This window comes from Narcine bancroftii, chromosome 1 (genome assembly GCF_036971445.1).
Source record: "Narcine bancroftii isolate sNarBan1 chromosome 1, sNarBan1.hap1, whole genome shotgun sequence".
Taxonomy (NCBI): Eukaryota; Metazoa; Chordata; class Chondrichthyes; order Torpediniformes; family Narcinidae; genus Narcine; species Narcine bancroftii.
This window is the reverse complement of record NC_091469.1, coordinates 297008915-297026072: the sequence shown is the minus strand read 5'-3', so window position 1 is coordinate 297026072 and position 17158 is coordinate 297008915. Positions and strand designations below refer to the sequence as shown.

The window sequence follows — 17158 nt, the reverse complement described above, 5'->3', positions numbered from 1 at the left end:
TTGTGTGCAATACAGGGTTACTACACAGATGATGGAAGTTCTTTGATACTTTAATAAACCTTTTATTTTGCCAAAGATTGATTTTGATGTCACATCATGTGAGATACTGCATACTTAGGTTGAATATAGATGGAGATCTATAAAGCTCAGACAATAGCAAAACAACCTCAGATGAAAAAGTCATCTGCAACTTATTTTTGTTTATCCATCCAAGGTGATCTTAGTTAGTGAAGTATGAAGCACAACTGTGTACACCACTCCCCAGATTATTTCATTTCAAGAAAAACATTACATTCACAATGAACAACAACAGACTGAGAGCACCCTAGCTTTTTGCAGCAATAATCCGAACAATATATTACAGATACCATGATAAAGAGCTCAAGACCAAAGCATTAGTTATGTATCTTTATCTTTGGTATACACCGTTTGCCTTTGACAAAAGGCAAAGGAGGAAAAACCCAACACCCAACCCCAACCAACAAATTTTCCCTTGCAACCGCTGCAATCGTGTCTGCCTGTCCCGCATCGGACTTGTCAGCCACAAACGAGCCTGCAGCTGACGTGGACTTTTTACCCCCTCCATAAATCTTCGTCCGCGAAGCCAAGCCAAAGAGACACCGTTTGACCTGCTGAGTTTCTCCAGCATTGCACTTTAACTTCAAATACAGTGTCTGCAGATGGTTGCGTTTTACTTCATGATGTTACGGAGTATATTAATGCTGCCTCCAAGCTCCAGAACACAAGCCAACAGCATTCTTGTTCAGGAAGGTCTTTCTGAGGTGCATTAAATAAACGTTTGGCTAACCTACTGAAAGGTACACAAAATACGTGAAGAGTTTTTGGGTTGTTTTGGTCGTGAGCTGTTAGTAAGATTGAATCTATGTTCTGGGGCAGCAGGAATTTTCCTTACAATCCATCAGCCCTAAATCATCTTAAATTTAAAATTGTAGCTCTCTGTCTCAAATCTCTAGATATGCATCAGCCTCCTGGGAATTTTGTAAGCAAAATTCAAGAAGGTGCTAACAGTAAGAAGGGCTCCCAAAGGGCCTCCGGTTTCCTGATCATATTGGAGGTATGGATCTGGAGCTCGAGCTGCAAATTGATCAAACATGGGTCTTTGCGGTGCAGAGACTGCAGGAAGCGAATCCATGGACACTCAAGTGACTCTGAGAGGACTCTGTTGTTTTTATCTCTCTTACTCTAAGGGGAGCTGGGTTATACTCTTTGTCTCCCTTAGGACCAGCAATTTCATGTAATATTACATTTTCACTATTACATGACAATAAAGTTATCTTGAATTGCTTCAGTCTTCATACTGATTCCAACACTCAAGTGCCTCTTTTGTATCAGCATTTAAGATTTCTTCTGAAATCAGTTTAATGGTTTAGTTCTATGCTGCAACAGATTGTCATAAATTTAAGACTCTGGAGTATTTTCATGCGTTATTTGTTTCAAGTGAATAATAGAAAGGCAAATTGAGTTGGTGTATAAAGATTAAGCAGAATCCCAGCTGTATTTCAACACTCCTCATTGATTTTTCTGTTTATCACTATTTGTCATGTATCTGTATTGAAACGATCGTCAAACTGAGTTAACTATTGATTTAATACCTCAATGCTTTATCTCAAAAGAAAGGCAATTTATATTTTGTAAACACAATTTTAAACTAATATGAACATCCAAAATCATGCATAAGGAAAATACCTGCCACACCAGCCTGCCCCACATGTATAACCTGGACAAGATTTTAAAACTCCTTTCACGTTGCATCCCAGTAAATTGGTCGTTTAGTGTCCCGGGATAGGAATGGAGGTTTGGCCTTTCATACTGGACCACTCCTAACCAGGACACTGAATAATTTCACACTTGCAAAGGTTTATCCTTGGTGTTTGTCTATTCTACCTTTAATAAGAAGTGCCTGCAATACAATTGCCTGTTTCACATTTGCCTGATCTTAATGCGGGAGTCTACAGACGGCAGGGTTTGTATTAGGGGTCGAGGCTGACAATCCCTGGCATGAGATGACATCATCTGATGCTGGCGTTGAGCAGATTTTGCTTTCCACACTTGCCACTTTAAAGGCTAATTGGCATTGGATTCCTGGGATCACTGGCAAGTGTGAAAGGGACTTGAGATACATCCCTCTCCCCCACTTACCTCACTTTCATCTCCACATCCATGTAATTCTTTCAATATTTGATCAAACTTTGACAAACATTTGTACAAAAAATAAATTGCTACAACATAGATTTCCATTTTTAAGTAGACACATTCTTTAAAATAAGTCAACAAATTAAATTTCTCTGTTTATCACTATTTGTCATGTATCTGTATTGAAACGATCGTTAAACTGAGTTAACAAATTAAAATAAGTCAATAAATTATAAAAGAAAACTAAGAAGATTACTTGTATTTTGTAAATAACAATTCTATAAATCCAGAAATAAATATATTTAATTTAGGTTTATTTATTTATTAAATATGAATAAAAATCTCTAGGCTTTTGGTGTGGCAATTTATGCAAATTTCATAGTTTATTAAAAATATTTGAATGTCAGAACAAAAGTCAAGAAACTAATTTGTTCATGAATTGTAACATCTCCACTACCTTGGCCTGCATCTGAGACTGATGATTTCAAACTCAATCTTCCAAAACTGGATTAAAAAAAAATACACAAAACAATTTTCTGCAAGCTTCAAATCATTGAGTAGGCAATAAGTTATTCGCTATTATTTTATCCAAATTGGTAATCATATATCTATCTCCAGAAGTGAAGTGGATCGACATCGCAACCAAAGCATTCTGTACCATGATATCACTTTGAAAATATGCAGCTGCAGATACAGTAGATACAAGAACAGGTAGGGTTACTACCAATCTATTTTGAAGTGCACACACTTGTGTATTCTATGGTAACATATTTGTGAAGGTAACATTGCTTGACTCTTCTGTTGTCTAGTTTCCTAGATGTGCAGATTTGATCAACTTGTGACTAAGGCCTGAGTGTTGGGCATTGCATTTCTCAATCACTGAGGTATTTTTATTTTATTAATGTAAAAGTATGGCTAGATATACATGCTGTGACTACGGGCAATCTCCATATCAAGCACACAAAGCTATGAAGTGCGACAGGTCATTGAACGTTAATTTTCTGCATTAGTACATAGACGTCTTCCCAGCTGATCTTGGTCTAGTCTGTGACGAATGGGGTGAAAGTTTTCACCACAATGCTGTGATCATGAAAAAGCAGCATCAGGCCAACTAGAATCCATCAATGCTGGCTGAATATTTTTAGATACTGACACGAGAGGCATCAGATGCTGAGAGTGAACAAAGATCAGCGGCAAAATATTTTTGGGTCAGTTGAACGAACACAATGTGACAGCATCATTATGCAATTAAACGTGCTAAATTTAATAAAATGTAATTTTTCTCCAACCTCCTGTGTGATACAGAAAATCTGAAATTGTAATTGCATTCACCTTGAAGTTGTCTATCATAGTCCCATTTTTTTCAGGAAGCAAACCTTTTGAAAAATCTTGTTGTCCTGTGTAATAGGTGATAAGAGACAATTGGATCATTTTAAATGTTAATTGACATGATTTTTAGCGTCAAACCTATTGCAGAGAAAATAACAGACATAAATATTCATCCAAATCCCAGACGTATCCTGGGTTAAATGGTGCGATATGGAATGAAAACTGGATCCTGCCCATTGTTAAATAAGGAAGTCTTGCAGATGCTGGGGTCCAGTGCAATACACAAACATGCTGGAGAAATTCAGCAGGTCTCGCTGAATCTACGGGAAATAAAGGGTAACTAACGTTGTCAAGGTATAAGCGAGAGATAGACAAGCACCTGAATTTAAAAAGGTGGAGCGGGTGGGGGAGGGAGTGAAGGATAGGATTTGTGGGGCCTGGCACAGATGTATAGGCCATCGATGTTTGTCTTCTGCCCGAGGGTGGGGAAAAACCCCACATTTTGGGAACCTCTAACATGAATGAGATCATGTACAGAAAAGGAAGGCATTTTAAATGGGCAATTTAGGATGAATTCACCATAAATTTAAGTTGTAGCATTAATGATTGTTGAATGGCTCTCTTAAGTGTACCCCATCCTGTGCTTAACAAAAGCCCAACAATGTTTTCTCAAAATGGGCCATTGTTTGATGACTTAAATGGGTTTGAAGAGGGACAGCTTTTATAAGAATATCAGGTAGAATCGTGCAGAATAATTATCAAGAGTGACTATTTTGTTTAAAGTTTGTGCAATTAATAACTACGAAGGCACCATTACCCACCAGAACTATTGCTTCTTTAAAGATGACCAATAATCAGAAAACAAAAGAAAGCTGCTGGAACACAAACAAAAATAGAATGGTTGGCCAGGCACACTCTGTGGAAAGGGAAACAAAGTTAATGATCTGTTTTAATGACCTTACTTGAATTCTCTCTCCACAGCTGCATCTTAATCTGTTGAGTATTTTAAGCATTTTCTGGTTTTTATGCTACTAAAGGGGAGTAATCATTGGTCCGAAATGTCCACATTCTGTAAACGATTTAATAATCTGAAGACCTTCAATTAGACATGCAATTTTTGATGCTGATTTGTGCATGCATGTATGAACTATGTGCATACACATTTATATGTGTACGGGTTAAATGTGTGCATGTGTGTGGTGGGGGCATACTTGGGTGAGGTGGGAGAGAGGTTTGCATTTCTATTCATTGAACTGTCATTTGTCATACACTTGAACGTTTGCAGAAAATAATTAAATTTGGTTAAATGTACTCATCCCTGAATAGGCACTGAATTCTGTTGACAATATCAAAGCAAATCAAAAGCTTAATTTAAAAGTAAGATTGAGGAGAATTTGTAAATTTTATACAGATTAGTCTGCTATTAACTATGGCAATGCATGCCTATCATTTGTATATATACTGACATGGCTACCTTGAGTAGCAGAGATGATGAAACAAAATTAAAAGCTCTCTTTATTCAATTTGATATTCTTGTAGCAGATTAAGCTCATAGAAATAACATTAATTATGACCCAAATAAAGCATTAATTATTTAATTATAATATTTTACAAGCTATGGTTTAGAATATTCCATTTATTATTTATAGTTTTTTTCCTTGTCTTGCAATGTGAACATCGTTAAATAGACATATTGACATGAATGTAAAGATCACAAATGGGAGTAGGTTTGCTCAGCCCTTTGTGGCATGAAGGACTAGGCTGGCAGGATTAGAGCCCCTGTCCCCTGTTAACAAGCGATGCTGAGGCTCTGGTCTGAATAAAGGAGGCATGTGTCAGGTTTCAGCAACTGTGATCAAGCAAACCCCATAAGAAGTATCAATAATGTAAGAGTTTCTTTTCTTCATCCTGGCAGACAAAAGTTTCCATCATTAGAATTAAGAACAACAGTGTAACTGAGGATAGAGTACTTCCCTTTGAGCATCAGTGTGGTTATCTATGTATGACTCCATGGGAGATGGGGTGAGGTCCGAAGTGAATACTCCTCGTCTGTATTTACCATGGACACGAAAACTAGCGAGTTCATGGAAAGGAACAGTGCTATCCTGAAGTATTACAGCATCACAAAGGAAGAGCTGATGGTGGTCTTGAAGTGCATAAAGTTGGATTAAATCCCCAACCAAGAATATCCTAAGATGCTGCAGGAAGCAAACAAGAGAGACTGCAGGTGCTGGCAAACAGGAATAACGCACAAAATGCTGAGGGAACTCAGCTGGTCAGGCAGCTGGAAGACGGCGGAAAGTTATTTTTGTGTCTTCATTGAAGAAAGGCAGCAGGAATAAACCAGGGATCCATAGGGCCTAACATCAGCAGTTTGAATGTTACTGGATGTGATTTGAAGGGGAAGGATCCATTTTAATTATGAAATGCAAGGACTGATTAGAGGCAGTCAACATGGCTTTGTGCTTGGGAGAATGTCTTATAAATTTATTTTTACTTTGAGAAGGTAACCAAGATGATTGATTGAGGGCAAGCTAGACTTTAGCAAAGTCTTTGAGATCCACTTCATTTTGTTTAAAAACAAGTCATAGGGAACAACAGCTCTGGATTAAAAGATAATTTTGAATATCCACATCATATGTGGTTATTTCTTCAGTGTTGATAGAATGTGTAAATTATTAAGAACTGGAGGGAGTGCAGGAAACCCTCACCCCACCCCCACCACTTTCAGATTACCTTCAAAAAGCAGAAACAGCTAACAATATTTTGTGGCAGCAAAGATACAAAATGGATTTGTTATGTTAACAAATAATCTGGGTTTTTTTAAAAAGACATGCAGATTATAGTGAAGTAGTTACAGAGAGTCTCATGAACTAATCAGAGGAGGATCAATGCTAGTTCATTATTTGGGAAGTCTCCTACAATTCCAGCACAACAATTGGACAGATGTGATTAAAATATTGTGCCTCGAAAGTAATTACTTTCTGGGAAATGCAGGAAATACAGCATATACCATTTTCAAACTTGCAGCATCTCATCTTGGTGCACCTCTGCTGGATCTAAAATTTCTTCTGCAGAGAGAATCAAAGCACATTGTGGGTGTCAGAGATGGAGATGCATGCTAATGGAGTCAGGGATCTAGAGAGGTGTAGCACAGAAAATGGTACTTCAGCTCAGAGTCCCTGCCAATTATCAAATCCTCGTAAACAAAGACCCTACTACTTTTCCGGTCCACAGGATTCCTCCCCACCCCCCCCAACTTATTATGCAATACCACCAGGGCTGATATTTTAATACACATGATGTGCATATTCAATAAGTAGACATTAAAAATTGCAAATCACGTGTAATTTTAAAGGAACTGCAATTTGGTCAAAGTACAGAGAATGTTGAGAAGTCAGGTTAATTATAATCTGATGGTGCAAGTACAACCTGACAAAACAGCATTCTCCAGTCCTCAGTGGAAAGCATGCAAACACAGAACCAGACATAGCACACACATAGATAAACAATACATATGAATGGCAAATATTCATAAGTACAAATTAATAAATTAATATTTTCTGAATAAGAGAGTCTCAGATGGTTAGTGGGAGCAGTTCCTTTCGTTGTTCAGCGTTCTCACTGCCTGTGGGAAGAAACTGTTTTCAGCCTGACGGTGCTGGCTCTGATCCTCCTGTGTTTCTGATCCTCTTTCCCCAATGGGAACAGCAGGAAGATGCTGTGCAGGGTGGAAGGGGTCCTAAGTGATTTTGGGAGCCCTCTTCAGACAGCAATCCTTTTAGATCACATCGATGGGGGTGGTGGAGACTCCAGTGATCCTCTCTCTCACACTTGTGGTCCTGTGGATTGACTTCCAATCCATTTCTCTGCAAAATCTTGCAATTTGAAGTGGGCGAAAATGTCTCTCCATCTTTCTCTATCTCTGACCCTCTGAATTGTCGTTGTTGCCTCCCCTGTTCTCCTTCAGCAAAGCCTCCTTCTTTGAGCTGAGACGGTAGTCAATGTTAAGTTCATGATTGTACAAGGGGAAAAATACTGGACGGGTAACTCTGGCCATTGATCATCCGATCCATTTGGCCAGTGTTTTTCGTTTTACAACCATAAATTCCAATTTGTAGAATCTGCTTGCTTTAAAAAAAAAATCTCCAAGTGTAATTCATGGCTTCTCGTGAACCTGATTGGGAGGCTAAACAGGTACTACACCTTGTCCAAGGGTAGCCTGTAGGCTATCGGACGGATGGGGCACCTTGTACCTCCTTTTGCGGAGTAATTGTGGATGCATAGATAGGATGGGTTGAAAGGGATATGGGGCCAACTGTAAGTAGGAGGAACTCAGCAGATAAAATAACTGCCTCCATAGATGCTGCACAACTCGATTTCTTCCTGCAGTTTGTTTTCAGCTATAGATACAATATGCTGGCATTGGAGGTGACTAAAGAGAGTCAGGGTAGTCACTCTTAAAATACATTTACCATGCGAAGGGACAGTTTTGGAACCATCTCTGAGGAATCAGCATATTTATTCCCATTCCCAAGCCCCTCCTGGGACTGATCTTCACATTTTAGTTACAGACTGTGCCTGAAGTATATGCCACTTATGAAGTATTTATACTCAAGTATGTCACAACAGGGATGGTATTATGCACTGGTTGCACATTAAGGGCATTACTATGTGGCCATGTCTGTCCTTGCTTTTCTATGCTGTACAAATAGAACCACATTAATTTCTCATTGGAGCTTCCGATTGTATATACAATTGATTTCAGAATAAAGAAAAAGAATTAGACCAAGAATATGAAAATTTTCTGTCTTTGCAATGGACATTTTTTCTTTCCTGATTTACTATGGGTGATCTGACAAGGGTAATTGATTTTTAAAAAAAATCTCTAAACGCTTTATTTTCTCTCTCTCACTCTCTATCTCTCCATATTTCATGCAATATCTCTAAAACACATAAAGACCCCATAAACATTGCTGCTTATGGGATATTTTGCAGAAAGGCCTGTAAAAAGTAATGAACACAGCCCAGGACATCACAGACAAAACCCTCCCACCATCGAGAGCATCTATAGGCAATGCTGCCATTGGAGAGCAGCAGCAATCATCAAGGATCTACAACACCCAGCACATCCTCTGTTCTCGCTGCTACCATCATGAAAGTGGTATAGATGCTGCGAGACTCACACCACCAGGTTCAGGAACAGCAGCTCCCCCTCCACCATCAGACTCCACAACAACAAACTCAATCAGGGACTCATTTAAGTCCTCTTTTGCACTTTTTTTTCCCTCTCTCTCTGTATTGCACAGTCAGTTTGTTTACATTTTTGTTTACATGTATAAATAATCTCAGGGTTTTGTGATGTCATGTATGTACTCTAACAATAAATCTGAATTTTGGTTTGCATATTGTTTATATTTTTGTATTTCAAAGTGACTTCTTAGACTGTCTAGCATTAAAGTGCTGTCCAAATCAATAGATGCTCTGTAACTGCAAACCTATCCTTTTTGTATCCCTGTGAATAATATTTGTGATTGAGAATGGAGCACTCAAGTGGTTTGCTGCTCGTGTTGAACAATTTTATTAGTTATTATGCAAGCTAGATATTGAGCCAAGTTCACTATATCCTGCACAATAATGAGTGCTGTTCCGGGAACCAAAGGGTCCCAGCTTGCACAATGGCAATACAATTTTCCATTGAGCTCATCTATTGTTTTTGTACCTCCTGTGAAATGCTGCAGTCAGTTTGTGCCAGTTTATAGACAGTCATCTACTGTGAAATGTACCAGCTATGATCTGGTAAAACAGTAGCAGGCTTTTCATGTCAGATCCCATCAATTATTCAATCAGTCTGCATTGAATTCTAGCCTAAGCTACAAGAGGAAGTGGAGCTCCAACAATACTCATGGCTTTCTTCACCATCCTGGACCAAACAGCCATCTGATTTGCATTCCATTCTTTAACCCTGGGCTAAACACAAGCAAAGGGGTCAAGCTTAAGTAGACCACTTGGTTGGCATTAGTGTGACTGTGCTGTTAAACACTATTACTCAATGAATCATCTACAAAGTTCACTGAACTAATTAACCTTGGCAACTTCATCAATACTGCTAAAACCATGACCTCCATCACCAAGGAGAACAAGGGCAGCTGGTGTATGGGAACACTATTTTCTGTAAGCTTTCCTCCAAGCCTTACACCATCCTCACCATCAGTAGGCCTACATTCTGAAACTATCGACAAAAATTATTTTGTGGACAACATTATTTTTTAAAATTAAGACGAACAACACTAACAGGCCAATCCGTGCCGCCCAATTTACGCCTAGACCCCAGTACATTGCTGAAGGGTGGGAGGAAACAAGAGCTCCTGGAGAAAACCCACACAGACATGGAGAGAATCCCCTTACAGAGAGTGTGGGATTCGAACCCAGGTTCAGGCCCGATCGCTAACACTAAAGGTGTTGCCCGTTTTTAACCAAAAATAGACTTTATTCACAAAAAGAAAAGTCATTCAAATTCTCCTCCCACACTTCATTGGCCAGGCCAAGTTCTGGGGCTTATTCATGAGCACTGGCGATGGGCATTTCCTTTGTTGTATGTTGTTACATTCATTTCTATTAAGACCATTCCCACTTCTGTGGCATCTTGTCATTATTCCTCCCTCTGTTGTTTGAGGAGTTCCCTCTTGGTCCAGCCCCACAGTGCCCAGTAATGGGAGGACTGTAGACTATGGTCTTCCCCCACAGTCCCCTTGCATTCGTTGCACCAAGCCTCAGGGAATCCCTCAGCACATGCTCCTGAAGCTGAAATGTACCAGTCAGCAGTATTCCCATGCTGATATATGCTGAAAAACCAACAGGTTTTTGGCAGGCTTAAGTGCGTCTTTCGCTGACTTTGATACTCCAACAGTTCTGGGTGTCAGAATTTGTGTGCAGCCCACAAATCAGAGTCCTCTGTCACTCTGATACCAGGGAAGAACCATGACAAGGACCCTTGCATCCTTTTCCACGCACTCTGAGTGAATCTGTATTTTGCAAAAGGTGCGCGACTGTCTTCACTCCATTGTTGTCATCTCGGGGACGACGTGTGTGGTGAGTGATGTTCCAGTTGTCTAGGAAGTATTTGATTGGGAGGGCTCCTTTCATGGCTGGCCAGGCCAAGTTCTGGGGCTTATTCATGAGCACTGGCGATGGGCAAACCTGGGCAGTCTGCTTTAGGAGCCACCCCACTATGTCAATCGAGTTGTCAGTTTCTGTGCTGATGGCCTTGTGGTCAAAGGTGTTCATCTGGGAAAATAGGTTGTGGGGCTGACTGGGACATTGCATGGATACAGGACCAGGCCCATCCTTTGCAACAACTGGGACAGGTAGAATTTCAACACATAGTGGCACTTGGTGCCCTCATATTTTGGTTCCATGCACAGACTGATGCAATCACGCATGGAGGAGGTCCTCGGGATGAGGGCCACATTGGGCATGCCCTTGCCCCCATTGTCGACCTTTCAGACCCTTTCCATGTTAGATTTCCATATGAACCCAAAGACTGCTCTGATAACCGCCATGGCAGAGATTCAGGGGATGGGCCAAACCTGCGCCTCATACATCATTCCCAAGAACACCTCACATCTGAAGACCAAGTTCTTCCCTGTGGGAATGTCATGCCCACAGACCAAATTTCTGCTGCATATTTGTGATCTGCTCCAACCCATTATTTTTGCATTCTTCGGCCCATCCAAACAGAATCCCCAGTACCTTCAGGTAGTCAAATCTGACTGTGAAGGTCAGACCAGTTACTTAAGGGTTAAAATGCAATAATACTGGAGGAACTCAGCTGGCTCACAGCATCCATATGGTGTAAAGATATATTACTGACATTTTGGTCATTGCCTCACTCTTGTTCCAGTTTACCCTGGACCTGATGCAGTCTCAAGTTAGCCGCAGATGCTGATCCATCTGTAGACTATTTGTGTGTCTGAGCAGATGGAGGTGACGTTGTCCATGTGCAGGGCTGCCTTGACCTGAGTGCCTCCACTGCCTGGCAACGTTGCTCCTCTTATGCTATTGTCCTTCCTGATTCATTCAGGAAAGGGCTCTATGCAACACACAAAAATGAATGAAGAGAGCGGGAGGCAATGCCTGACTCCAGGCTTGATGGGGGAGCTATCTACTTCCCACCCATTGGGATGTTCATAAAGTGCAGCTTAATCCAATACCAATTTCCTCCCAAAGCCTATTTTGAAGAGCATGTCCATCATGTGCGTTATTTGATTGAAGACCTTCTCCTTGCCTGAGCTGATCAGACTGGTGTCCACAAACCCATCCTGGAGCAGCGCGCGGCTGTCGGAGGCCTTCCTGCCTGAAACCATGCAGTTTTGGTCTGGGTGGATCAACTGCTCCAGGGCAGACTTAAATTTTTTGGCGATGGGCTTGAACAGGATTTTGTAGTCAATTTTTAACGATTATATAGGTCAACCATTCCTGATATTCTCCTTCTCTCCCTTCTGTTTGAAGATGAGGTTGATTAGTGCCCTTCCTCATGAAGTCTGACATGCTTTCTACCAGGACCTCATGAAGTCTGACGTGCTTTCTACCAGGAGCATAGCTCTGTATACTTCCACCAGGTCCAGTCTGGGCCCACCCACCCACTCCCACAGAGCTGTGTACAACTCAGCTACGAGGTCGTCATTTCTGGGAATTTAATGCCCCACAGGAATGGATGGAGTCCATCAGCTCCCCAGGGTAATTGGCTAATCCAAACTTTCACACTTGCTGTTGTGTAAGGCCTCTGTGATAGAGCACAGGAAGTTTTTGGAGGCCATTCTCTCTGTAGCCTTCATTCTGTATAGTTCAGCATAAAACGATCTGCAGATCCTCTGAATGCCCATTTGCAAGGATGTGACTGAGCCATCCTCTTTCAGCCTGTGAATCACAGAGCTTCCCCTTTGCACCTTTTGGATGGAGAAGTGTGAGCATGTCTCATCCTGCTCCACTGTGTAGACTCTGGATCAGAAGATGATCTTGGAGGGCTGTGAGGTGCAACCTGTGCAACATGTTGGCTATTCACCTCTCAGAGTTTCTCCCTCACTGTTGTGCATGGCACAGGCGTGGCCCATTCCCTGCACCTCATCAATTAGAGGCACTCCCCATCATCCTTATTAAATCCAGCTCTGACGTAATAGATCAGCCAAGATTTCATTGAATAATGAAGCAGGCACAAGGGAACAAATAATTCATTTCGACTTGCGAAATGAATAAAAATAGACTCTGCCTCACCATTAAAACCACAAAATGACAATAATAAAAAAAGTATTTAGTATGTAATAAAGAGTGCAAATGACTTATAAACAATTTAAAATAGGCTCTGAGTAGCATATCAAGTAATCTCCACCCGTCCCATCAATGTGATCTACTCGGATCGTTGTCTGAAGAGGGTGAGGACCCTCACTGAGACAATCTCTAAAGACCCCTTTCACCTTGCGCACAGCATCTTTTAGCTGCTCCAGTCGGGGAAGAGATACACCAGGCTGAGGAACAGCTTCTTCCCTCAGGCAGTGAGAATGCTCACACCAACCTCCGAGACTAATTTGTACAAAACAATATCTATTTATTTATTTGTATCGAGACCTGCATATGTATTATTTGTCTGTATGAGTGCTATGTCTGGTTGTGTGTCTCCATAATTTGGACCAAGGACCAGAGAATGCAGTTTTATCGGGTTGTACTTTACCATCAGATGACAAAAAAACTTGACTCTAGATTGGTTAGATGAGTCTGAAACCAAAAGCACATGAGGCACAACAAGGATAAAATATCAGTTTTGTGGGAAGAACAGAAACCTGTGATATATTGGTATTCAGAGGCATCTGGAGGTTGTTGAATAAAGAGCTCACAAAGTTAGCAATGAGATACAGCAAATGATTAGGGAGATAAATGATACGTTGGCCATAATTAAAAGAGGGAAGGAGTACTGATATAGAATCTTACCAAAACTATGTGGGGCTTCAGTCAGAACATATCTGCAGTTTTATCTCCTTGAGGGAAGATATGGATGCCTGAAAGTACAACAAACGTTCACTGAGTGGAAGAAAAAGTTAATGGAATGAGAAATGATGAGAGAGCGTGATTGACCAGAACCCGAGGAAAATTCTTGATTTCGAATCCCACATTGTCTGTAATGAGTTGTACATTCTCCCTGTATCTGCATGAGTTTCCTTCCACCATTCTAAACGTACCAGGGGTGTAAATGTAATTGGGCGGCACGGGCTTGTGGGCAGAAAGTGGCTTTACCCTGCTGTATGTCTACATATGTCCAAGATGGGTATTTTGACTAAGGGACATGGAATCAGGGACCAACCACTTAAAAAGGAGATGTGGAGGTCTTTGTTTCTCTCAGACCCCTCTTTATCCGGGAGTATTTTGGAATTTGGTCATTAAGTTCATTCAAAGCTGAGATGAACAGATTTTTGGAGATATGGACTCAAGAGTCAAATGCAGATGAGGCTTTTAATCTTATTGAATGGTGGAACAGGATTGAAATCACCACATGCAATATTCTTCCCATTTCTTACATTCATTCTTATGTAGAACAATGGAGTAAAATTGCATGCATCTATCCAGTCGAATGTTTCAATCCCACCTCCTCCCGTCTCCACTCAGGATATGATTAGATCTGCCTGAAAAAGGATTTATTAAAATCTCTAAATCTTTTTGTTATTGTGGACACTTTATGACTTGCTGCCTTGCTAATGGACCAAAGGCTGAGGGAAATGACATGATTTTTAAGACACATTTGAAAATGTTAAAGCTGTTGCTATTTTAATCTTAAATAGCTGCTGGGTGTGTTGCTGTTGACTGCTCATGTGTGGGTGCATGCGTTGAATGGGGTATGCAGTTTCTGAAAAGGCTGCTGCTTTTCAATAAACATATAGTAAAGCTGCTGGTCTCCAGAATTCAAGCACCTGGCAGTGCAAAAAATGTACGCAAGTTTAAAACAGGTGCGCCTTGCCATTAGTTTGCCAATCCACCACTTGCACACCACTTAAACAACAACCATTCTCTGAAGATCTACTGTTCATTATCTATAATGTCATCGTTCGCCTTTCGGTCAGCTCTGTGGAGAGGGAGGAAGCAAAGGTTGAATGTGACTGAAAACAAAGTAAAATGCTTTAAGGTTTACATATTCATGCAAGTGAAGTTTGTTCAGTTTAAGGACAGTCTTGTATTGTCTTTTAAACTGCTTATTCTTAATGCAGGTGCATTAGCTAAACATTGCTAGAGTAAGTCTCAAGCAACCAGAAGATGCAGTTAACCAGAATCAACCAATCCCCATAGGTGCCGGATTCCATGGGCTTTAATGTGGATGATTGGATTTCAGCAGTGCTTCTCTAAGTTGATCTTAAGTTGGTAGACACGATGCCTTAAACTACACAATGTATCAAACGTGGGATAGCTGTCCAACAGACAGGACTGGCAACAGGTTGCTATCATCTCGCACACAGGATCCCACTTTTCAGCCAATGTCTCATTATCCTTATCCATTTTTATGATCATTATCCATTCACAGAGCTATCCACCCTTCCCTGTTTACTGTTGTGCCCTCCCTCCCTTATTCAGATTTCAGATTTATTACATGTACATCATCATTAAAACCCTGTGATTCCTTTTTCCTGCAGGCACAGCAGAATCACCTGCCTCTTCCCCACCATTTTGTTAGGACCCCTGCCCACATTTTGCTCATGCCCTGATGAAGGGCTCAGGCCCGAAACGTTGGTTTATATCTTTTTATCTTTGCTATATAAAGTGCACTGTTTGACCTGCTGAGTTTCTCCAGTATTGTGTTTTTACTTCAACCATGGTGTCTGCAGACTCTCATCATTACTGGGTTTTAGATTTTTTAACTTAAAATCATTGCCGAGTTTGTCACAGTGTCTGATAAGGAGAAAGGAATGTGCCTGTTTTGACTTAATTCTCTGGGTGGGCCTCAAAAGGAAAATGAAATACTGGTGTAAATCAGAAAACTATGCAGACACAGCGAATGAAGTAAAAACACAATGCTGGAAAAACTCACCGGGTAAATTTAAACTATATAAAGTACTCTGTTTGATCATAAAAACCTGGTGCTCCTGTGGAGCCAAGGGGATTGGCTGAGTGGGCCAGTAACAGGAATGGGCAGAGCAGAGAAAAAACTAACCAAGGAATGTGCAAATAATAAAGGACCGTTGGATGAGTGGACTTGGAGGGAGTTTGGAAATGGGCCAGGTGAAAATGAGGTCCTGTAGGATGGAGAATCATTGCAAAAGGAATGGATGTGTAGAAATCAGGTGACAGCATGGCAGCAAAATGGTCCTCAAGGCAGCCTTGAACAGGGGGATGGCAGGATGGGGATAAAGCATATCTGGAAGAAGCATGGTAGTGTGCAACATAAAGCAATTCTCTAAGGCCCAAGGGCAAGGTAAGGGGATCAAGCACTTATGAATATAGAGCACAACCTAAGGCAAGCGGACATGAGAGGAATATGGCAGCACATTGCTGAAGCAGACCTGAAAGGGTGCAGGCCCCACAGAGCACGTGGAGTGAACCAGTAATGGGCCGCAGATGAACGGGGCATGTAGGGAGTGTGTTAGTGGAATGGGTAATGCAGGGACGTGCAGGTGCACCTGGAATGGTGAAGTAGGTTGACTGAGGCATCAGCGAGGTGCTTGAATGGTCTCGTACAAGAGTTGGCAGAGTGGAACTTAAAGGGAGACAGCAGTGAGCACTGAGCACAGAATAAATTTTCTTGACTTTCAATGCACTGGCTGAAAGAAAGACAATAGACATTTCCAAAAGAAATTTGGTGAAAAGCTAAGTACACATATTTGGGGAAAAGACAAAGAAGTGAGAGTGGAGTTAGTTGCGCAGAAAAATTCCCGATATCCAGAAGTCAAGTATCCGGGAAAGAAAATCATGGAAAATAAATACTTTTAAAAAATATTAAAGTTTAAAATTGGACCCTTCTAGCAGTTAGTCATCAATCCGCGCAACATGCAATCTCAAGCAACTGGCTGATACCAGATTAGGTGCCAGATACCAGATTTTTTTTTTACTGTATTTCTATTTGATCAAAGAGAAAATGAATGAACATTTCAAGTGATAACTGACAAAGGATCTTTGGACTGGATCATTAACTCGGTTTCTCCTTCCATGGCTGGTGCCTCATCTGCTGAGCGTTTCCAACATGGTTTTTATTTTAAACAAGATGTATTGGGAAATGAAAGAGAAATATAAGTATCAATTTCCAGGAGATATCTGAAATGATGTCAGTGGCAATATTTGGTGTTGGAACTAAATTCAATCATAAATTTTCAAAGGAGAATTAAGTAAATATTTGAAAAAGGGCAATAAAGATAAAAGAGTGAAATAAACAGGGGGATGGAGCTAATTGGATCACTCTTGCAAAGAACTTTGTGAACAATTCCACAGGATCAAGAAGACTTGCTTCCATGTTAGTTCTGTGGGTTCTGACTGGTTGAAGTCCTTTGTGGGTCTCTGTCACAGGTTGGTAGAATGTGATTTCACCATTTTTGCCGAGCTTCAATGTGGTCCTGTGGTGGAGGCATCATCGTTCCTTGTCTGATGCTCTGTCATTTCAGTGGGCCTCAGGCCAGGGCTTTCATGAGCTGGTGAGGATATGACT

General features: G+C 40.9%; 1 protein-coding gene across 1 annotated transcript in view; it reads right to left on the bottom strand.

The window, feature by feature from the left end:
* luzp2 (leucine zipper protein 2) overlaps positions 1-17158 on the bottom strand; it is a 168688-nt gene that overhangs the window by 40216 nt on the left and 111314 nt on the right. The window lies entirely within an intron of this gene.